Source organism: Solanum lycopersicum, chromosome 7 (genome assembly GCF_036512215.1).
Source record: "Solanum lycopersicum chromosome 7, SLM_r2.1".
NCBI lineage: Eukaryota > Viridiplantae > Streptophyta > Magnoliopsida > Solanales > Solanaceae > Solanum > Solanum lycopersicum.
In genome coordinates, this window is record NC_090806.1 from 26,250,139 (window position 1) to 26,259,287 (window position 9,149).

Consider the following 9,149-nt stretch of genomic DNA (forward strand, 5'->3'; position numbering starts at 1 on the left):
TTAAACAAATAAATTTAAACAATCGAAGTAACACGTAAAACGAATGGAGTAACATCTGAAGAATCATGGATGTGTGAAAATTTTCATTTTAAGTTCTTTTTCTTTTCAGCATTTTAATGTTAAACCTTATAATTCGTTTAAAGCTCCAGCTAGAAATATTTTCAATTGTCATACCAAGATAGAAAAATACTTTTGTATAGATCTAGATAAAATAAATATCGATCAAATTACAAAAACAATTAGTCAAGATTAACTTGGCTTCTAGTTATAAAAAAAAAAATAATAATTAAACGTTGAAAAATAACACCAGCTACAAGTTGAATCTCTAGTTGTTTCTATTCTCTATTTGTTTCTTTACTCCCACCACCTAAATAGCAAAGTCCAAAGAGATATTTACCTACAAATAGTTTAGTAGTCACTGTCTAATTTAGGAGACTGAAAAGCGGTGGATCAAATGAAGGTGTACTGAAATTAGATATTCTCGTTATACAAATTGGAATACAAGTAGTATTTATCTAGCTTGTTACAGCCTAACCTTAGCCTATCAATAAACAAGAAAGAATGTGAAACATAAATTCAATGAACTAATTATGGCAGGCTTCCACTGGTGAATCAGAAAATTTCTTCAAAAATCTTTATACAAATCAAGTCATGTCTTGTTCCATTCATTTTGACAGCAATTGCAAACCAACTTTTAGGTCCTCTAATGTGATTGTAAGTAGCTCATCCGAATCTATACACTCGAAACTGAGTCTCAAATCCAAATTTTCTCTTGCATTAACAAGCATTGGATCCACTAGACCTCCATTCATCTCCTTGCGCTGTTTTTCAGTGGTTTCTTCCTCGGTAAGTGCTGCAACAGCATCAATACTACATGAAGGACTCAACTTAAATCCGTATAACAAGCTGCTCTCACCTTGACTACTCATTTTAAGATGATAAATTTTAGCTAGGTCCTTCGAACTAAAGTTTTCAAAATGAAAGAATTTTGTAACTCTTCTGCAAAAGCCTTCAGTAGAGGAGATTACACGCTTCATTGGTTCGCTATAGCCTGCAAAAATGACTACAATTTTCGCACTGTCCATGACACACATTATCTCCTCTAGAGCTTCCAAACCATAGTCCTTATCAGCTGACTTCTGCATAGGTATTAATCTATAGGCTTCATCAACAAAAAGAATCCCCCCTTCAGCTTCTTGGATCTGCAGATAATTTAATGGACTTCATCACATATGAGCCAAATGCCAAATATATAGCGCAAAATACCAAAAACTTACCTTTCTTCTTGTCTTTGGTCCTGTATGACCAACAAATTCACCAACCAGGTCTGTTCTCTGCACTTCCATCACCTTGTCAGTTTGAAGAATTCCTACCATATGAAGCAACTTCCCAAGAATCCTAGCAACCATAGTTGTCCCTGTAATAGTATTGTCAAAGAAGTCTAAGAAATCGACCCCGTAGCTATACATCAAACACAAGCTAAGCAGTAAATACATCTATGTAAAATCTCAAGCCTACACTGCAATGAGAAGCACTAGCAATATAATCAGGGTATCTACATTTTTTACCGACATATTTAACCTCGTCTTTTGTGTTCTTCAATAAGTATGCGTCTCTTCTTTGTTGTAAAAAACAAATGACATAAGCTTACCTGTTCCAGGGTTTCCAAGAAAAGCCATATGTGGTGGTCTTCTTGCACCAACTTTAAGACCTAGGGCCTGACGCTGCTCATCCAAGAGCATCCCCTTAGCCCATTGGCGGAGTTGCTGCTTAAGCTCATGTAAGCCAACTATTTTGACAATTCATTTTCAAGTTCATCCATTTTTGCTTTTGTCTGGCCACATGCTTCAATATCTTTACGTTTTCTTTGTTCTTCAAGATGCCGATTGAGAAGTATTCGCAATTTTTCATTGCCAGGTCCTTGAGAGAGATGATTTATAGGAGTCATGCCCTCCTGCATTTCATACATTCTACAATTAGTAGCAATCATAAACGGAACTCAAAGTTAGTGAATAAATAATTTACAATACAATGTCTTCGGCACTACAATTAGCATCATGCTCTAACAATGTCTTGACCGTACAACAGTCTTCAACTCGTAGCGAGTGCCAAGCAGCAAGATGCAATGGAGTCATCCCATTCTGCAAGAAAGACTCGGAGAAAAGTAAGGAATCAAACAATTGAAACGAAAGACATTTTCAAGCTGAATAATAACGGAAGCAGTAGAATACACACATTTGCTTTGGCTTCAACAAGGGCACCATTAGCAAGAAGCTTCTTTGCAGCTTCATTACACCCATTCTTGGCTGCCTTGTGCAAAGGGGTCTCTCCGTACTGCAATACACAAAATAAGTCTACCTTTTTTTTTTGTTATTAAACAGGAAAGAAAGAAGAATTACACCAGTTAAGAGACAAACTCAAAAAAGAAGTCCATTTTGTTACAACTGACTAAGTGAAGATTCTTAATTAATAGGCTGCTGCACATACCATATTCTTGGCTTCCATTTCCACCTTTTCTGGGCCAGACCAACCTAGCAAAAACTTGAGTATTTCAACATTATTGTAACCAGCAGCAACATGAAGTGGTGTCTGCACCATCTGCACCCAGATAAATTGCAAACTATATAAAGAAAATGCTTTATGCAGAAACTTGGGTATCTGACTCTAACAAAAGACTATGACCAAATAAAGAATATATATAGTTCACACTTGTAGCTGTTTGAAACATGAGTACCCTGTCTCATTCTTAGGAAATTCTTATGAAAAGTGAAACTTAAAAGCCAAGCAGATGAAAAGTCGAAGGTAACAATTCATCTTCTTTAAATAGAATTAGATACCACAGATGAAGTCACATTGCAAATATACTATTTCAAATCTATCAGAAGCTCAGAACAAGAAGTAATCACTTTTTTGGTCATGATGAGAACAAAAGTAATCGTTTTAGAAGCAAAGCACTTCCAAAACGAGAGATATCTCTGCCTCAGAAATCAAAATGTCAAAACGGTACAAAAGATCATATATTGAACACTAACAGATGGTCCAGATCTGGAAGAAAACTCAGTAGAAGTTATAAGAAGATAGGCAGTAGGTGATTATACATTGTTAGAGTGATGTTAGGAGTTTACATTGTTATTTAGAGGATTTGCTAGTCAGTAATAACTGATCTTAGTCTAAGCTAGCTTAGTTAGTTGATTATATATATAGATGTATGGATACAAAATGCAAGTTTTTATCAGAGAAATGAAAATATCCCATTTCCCAATTACTCTCTCTTTCCTCTTCTCGAACTGATCTTCTCCCTCAACATCATTGTTAGTCTCTCCATTTTAACAATCCCAATCAAGAAACCCTTGGAAGTGTAAAAACAAAGGGTTTTTTTGGTTGGGGAACAAGTATCCCAGAATTGTTATCCGCCCTCAATGTGGGATAAAAATTAAACTACAATCCTGGAATAAGTTAACCTGTGATTTTATCCCAACCAAACATGTGATAAACTCGTCCTAAAATTATTCTTGGGACCAATTGTCGCTATATCTCATACCAAATGAGCCCTACGGTTACTAAGCCACCTAAAGATATCACAAGTACATTAAAATCACATTTTCCATTGTGAAGCAATGTGGCCTTGCTTAACATAATTAATTATGATGTTTACACTTTATCATTGCTAAGAAAGATGTGTGGGCATATAAGGAGAGAAAAGATTAAAAACGAAGTAATTCAGAACAAAGGGGAGTGGCCTTCGTGGCTCAAAATGATGGAAGCAAGGTTGAGATGGTTTGGGCATATAAGAGAAGATGCACGCATGCACCATTAAGGAGGTATGAGAGATTGTCTATAGCACGTTTCACGCAGTGTTTTGGACGGCGAGAGACGACAAAAGGCGACAAGGGCCTGCCTCACCACACGGCGAGGCGCTCGCCTTTTTGAAAAAGGCGCCAGTTAATACCAAAAACTAAATATATTTAATTGCACATATAAATATCCAAAATTTCAATAGCAATAACATATATTAGCAAAATATTTCAATTCAAAAACTCATAAGAGAACAGAGGAAAAAAAACATAGAGCAGTCAGCACACCAAACATTTTTTCCCCTTATTACTTATGCTGATTCAGCAGTGATGAAGGGAAAAAAACAGAGCAAGTGAAGAAGTACTGATGAAGAAGAAGAAAACTCAAGAAGAACGAAAGAAGAAGAACAGATAAGATTGCACGAAGAAGAGGAGTAGAGGAGCAGCAAAAAAGAGGTATACCTCAGGTCCTCAGTGCAGCAGCAACTCGAAGTCTCGAAGAGACGCGACCGGTGAGGGGAAGAGGAGTCGGGGAGAGGAAATCGCGAGGGGAAGAGGAGTCATGCAGCAGCAAATTTTGAAAATAGAAAAAAAAACTAAATTTGACTAATATTGATAAGTCAACTCTTTTTTAAAAAATTAAATAAAAAAGGTGCGGCCATTATTGTCGCCATTAGCTCGCCATGGGTCGCCTTTTGTATGTCGCCTCGCCTTAGTGTGGAATGGCGAGAAGGGCTCACTTCGCCTCGCCTCTCGCCTTTGGCGATGAGGCACTCGCCATTCACACACACTTTCATGAGAGGTAAAGGTGGGCCGAATAAAAACTATGGGAATGGAAAATCTTTAACTTACTAAGGACATGACCATAGATAGTAAGGTATGGAGGTCGAGGATGAGGGTTAAGGGGTAGTAGGTAGCCGAGTGTTATTGTACCTTTATGCATGATAGGCGGGATCAATCCCTTCTTCTCATCATCTCTTCATTTAGTAGTATTACTTCATGTTAGCGTAGTATCTTATTCTTTAATTGTCACTGCTACTTGTTTCTTCATTTATGTTGTTTATCTTGCTATTATATTGTTATTTTCCCTAATTTCTTGTTTTACCTATATTTATTTCGAGTCAAGGGTCTATAGGAGACAACCTCTTGACCCTACAAATGTTAGAGTAGGATTTGCATATATCCTACCGTCTCCAAGCTGCAGTTGATTTTGATTTTTCATTTTCACTTTCTCATTTTGGTTCTCTTCAATTTTAAAAAAATAACCCCATTTTCAAGAAGTGCACCAACAAAACGATTCCAACATAGTGGTTGTAAGATTTTTACAGTATTCATTAGCAATTATAGGATTGGTAATTCATCAGAGTAAGAATATCAATGACTCCTATTAAGGCATCTATTTTTGGAAAAGAGGTTCTAGTCTAGAATACAGTACATTTTATTGTATGTTTAATCAAGCAGAACAGGCGATGTTCACAACTTCAATGATAAGATTGTAGTTGTGACTAAGGCAATCTGCTATCATTGAGTTGCTACTTGCTAGTGAACTGGAGTGCCACTTTGATGTCCAATCATTGGCACCACAAAGACAATTATTAACGGACTAATTTCAAACACCTCTCAAGTTTAAAAAGCAAATATTGTATTGGACATTGATTTTAGATTTATAGATCAGAATTTCCCCCTTTTTTTTCTGAATCAGGCAACCATTCACAAGCTGTCATAAACAAGAACCGGGAGAATTCTTGAAACATACTGGCCAAGAAAGTGGAGTCAAATACACAAGATTATTTTCTTTTCCTAATGTTAACCTTCATATGAATTGAGAGAGATGAAAAATGACATAAAAAAAGAAAGAAAGAAGGAAAGAGATTCGTGCAACAGGGTTACGTTCATTGAGAAGAGAAGGGTTGGCAGAAAGCATCTTTTGCAAGCCAAGAAGATCCCCAGATTGAGCAAACCCGTGAATGGTTGTTGGTCTAGATGACTTTGACCGTTGATCTCCTGACCTCTGCATTTTTGGTTCTAACTTTCCTTCTCTCCGGCAAAGAAGAGAAAAAGAGAGGAAATGGGGCGTCGGTGGATTTGGGTTTCAGGGATTTTTTTTATTCTACGAATAAGCTACAGTCATGTGGCTACATAAAGCGCATAAATAAAATGAAATAAGAGCTTCGCCCGTTGTTTCCAAATCTAGGCTGTCTTTCCAGCTTGTATCCATTCATACAAAATGCAAAGTTTTGATCAAATAAACGAAAATGACCAAATATATCATCTACTATGGGAATAGTTTAAATATAGGGAAAATGGTAAAAATTATCAAGAAACTTTAGTTTAATGGCTAGTTTTATTTTCTGTTACATTATTCGATTTCGTTCTCCACAAACTTGTCACATATCACAGAATCAAAATCAAATGAAATTATCCGGGTTTTATTCAAAAAGTAACACAACACCCAATCTAACTCATGCCTGACCCATTCAACTAACTTAACCCAAACAAATTAACTAAAGATGCATTCTTCTTCCTTCTATTTTCCAATTTTGCCACCAATAGTGAATTGAGTTCACTACCCTCCGAGTATAGTGAATGAAGAAGGAAGTGTTTCTCTATTACTACTGTTGAAATGGGGATATTGCTTGGCCGTTTTTCAGTTCATCACTTTTGATTTCCACATTCACCTCTATTTTTCAGTTCTTCTTCATGTGAGTTAACCAAACTCGAACTTGGACTCAAATTATTGGAAGCCACACATTCATCTATTTCGAATGCCTACTATTTTGATTTATATTTGTTGTTGATATTTGTCCAATTTGTGGTTATCTGTTGATTTGGAGAGCGGCAATTTGAAAGAGAAGGTAGTCTGTCATCCAAGCTCAAATTCAAAAAATAAAACTAACGCAAATGAGCTTCCTTTCGTAAATTTTTGATAGTTTGACAAAGGACTACATATTTTCTTCGGGTAAATTTGTGGAAGAGGAAGATGTTGAATTAGTGATGCAAGTTAAAGTATGGTTAGGAGGTAGTTAAAAAGTTAGCACAATTACTCTAGGTATCAGAGAAGATTGTTAAGTTTGTTACTCTATAAATACATATCCTTTAAGTCAAAGTAGAAGATGAATGAAAAAAATGTTTTCTCTGTTTGTGCTTCTCTCTAAAAATATTAAGTATTATTCTAAAAGATAAGAGGAACTTCCATCATGAAAGTTAACATGGTATCAGAGCTCCAATTTGTTTAGAGATTGAAGTTTAGACTGTTAGAGGTTGTAATGGAGGACAGATCTTTGATTTCAATAGCACAATTTAGTGATGAAGTCAATCTGAGGTTCATGAGAAACTTCATCAATGGTGATTGAAGGAGTATTAGGATATCTAAATTTGACTTCAACTCGTAACAATGGAGGAGTTGTTATTGATCACCATCATTTCTTACACCTACTTCCTGATGATACTCGAGGTAGCTTACTTATTTCTCTTCAGGTAACTAGATTTGACAAATATGCATTGTGGAGTAGATCTATGAATTTATGTCTCTAGGGTAATAGAAAAATAGGCTTTGTTGATGGTAAACACACCAACGATAAGTTTGATGTGTCCATGCATGATTAGTGGGAGAAAGTAAATGTTGTGTTGTTTTCCTAGCTTATGAATGTTGTAAACAAAGAGTTATTGAGAAGCATTATCTATTCTCCCAATACACACAAGGTCTAGCTGGACCTAAAAGAGAGATTTGACATTATAAATGGTTCTCATGTGTTTCATTTACATGTAAAGATTGTCACTCTAAGTCAAGGCACATATATAGTATTCATGAAGACTATCAAATCTATGGAATGAGTTTGATTCTCTAATGCTCTTCCCTAGCTGTTTCTGAGTCCAAACACTATGCACAACACTATGAATACCAAAGGTTATTAGATATTCGAGGAAGTAACTCTCGGGATATACTAGAAAGACCTACTCAAGATATCTCTTGCCCATTCCTCATCTTCTACTTACATTGTTAAGACCTTAGATGACACTCCATTCTTCAGTCAAAGAAGTGTGCCTCCTTTTGATTTTAAAGAAGCCTCACGAAAACAAGGGATTATGGGATATCACATAGCTTTTGGCAAAGGAAGTATGAAGGTTGTAACAACTTTTGCGGGACGGTGGCTCAAGTTCAGGAGGAAATTACTCTTGTAGAATGCCTTCTTCTATTAGTAATAGACAACCGAAGAAGAATCCTTTAATCTGTAAGTTTTGTGGCTATAATGGTCGTAATCGAGAACGTTGTTTATAAGCTAATAGTGCATCCACCTAACTGGACAAAGTCCAAGAAGAAAGGAGTAGGTTAGTATGCAAATCAAGTTGGAGTTATGGAGACTCAAACTTTGGCATGGATTACTCCAGTAATCCTATTGTTTCAAATGATCACAACCTCCAGACCACTCCTCAGGCTAGTGTATCTCAACCATATTTTTAACTTTATTTCACTCTGGAGTAGTACCAGCAAATTCTAGGGATGCTGAGTAGATGTATTGAAGAGAGAGCCTTCTCACAAGCTGCTAGTGTAGGTATCATGATTTCCTTAAATACTTCTTCTACAGTAAGTACGAATTGGATTATGGAGTTGGGGCATCAAATCACATAGTCTCTAGCCTAAAATTGTTGTGTTACTGTGAAAGCATTTTAGATACAAAGAAGAATAAAGTGCATCTTCCCACAGGTAAAGTAATATATGTATCTCATAAAGGAACAATTACTATCCTTCCAAATAAATTAGTCCCTAATGTTCTTTTCCTCCCATCATTTTAGTTCAACTTATTATCTGTCTCCAAACTAAAGAAGGAACTGCACTACTTAGTAGTTTGTTTTCTTTCCCGACTTCTGCATATTCCGGGATCTTTTCACTGGCAATAGGTAAGGAAGATCAAGGGTTATACTTCTGCAAGGACATTATGTGGTCCGAAATCCATCACATTTAACAGTCAACTATGCACACACTGTAGAGCAAGTTTTTGAATCCAATTTTCTCTGGGATAGAAGGTTAATACATGCTCCTTTGGATGTAAACAAGAAGCTCAAAATTCTAGGACATTTGAAGTCTGCAGATCGCCTATGTCGTGTATGCCCTTTGGCAAAACACACAAAATTACCCTTCCCTGTTAGCAACTCTAGTTATAAATCAACTTTTGAATTACTGCATTACGACATCTATGGTCCTTATTGAGTACCTACTCATGACAAGAAAAGATACTTTGTAACTTTAGTGGATGACTTTACCAGATTTATATGGTCGTTTCTTATTCAGTTTATAAGTAATCGTTGTATTGAGGAGCTTTCTTTAAAAAATAAATAATATAATATTTACTTCTA

At 36.0% G+C, this 9,149-nt stretch overlaps 1 pseudogene; it reads right to left on the reverse strand.

Annotated features, from left to right (window-relative positions):
* Positions 1 to 446: 446 nt before the first annotated feature.
* LOC101258568 (protein CfxQ homolog) lies at positions 447 to 3,341 on the reverse strand (annotated as a pseudogene).
* Positions 3,342 to 9,149: the final 5,808 nt, after the last annotated feature.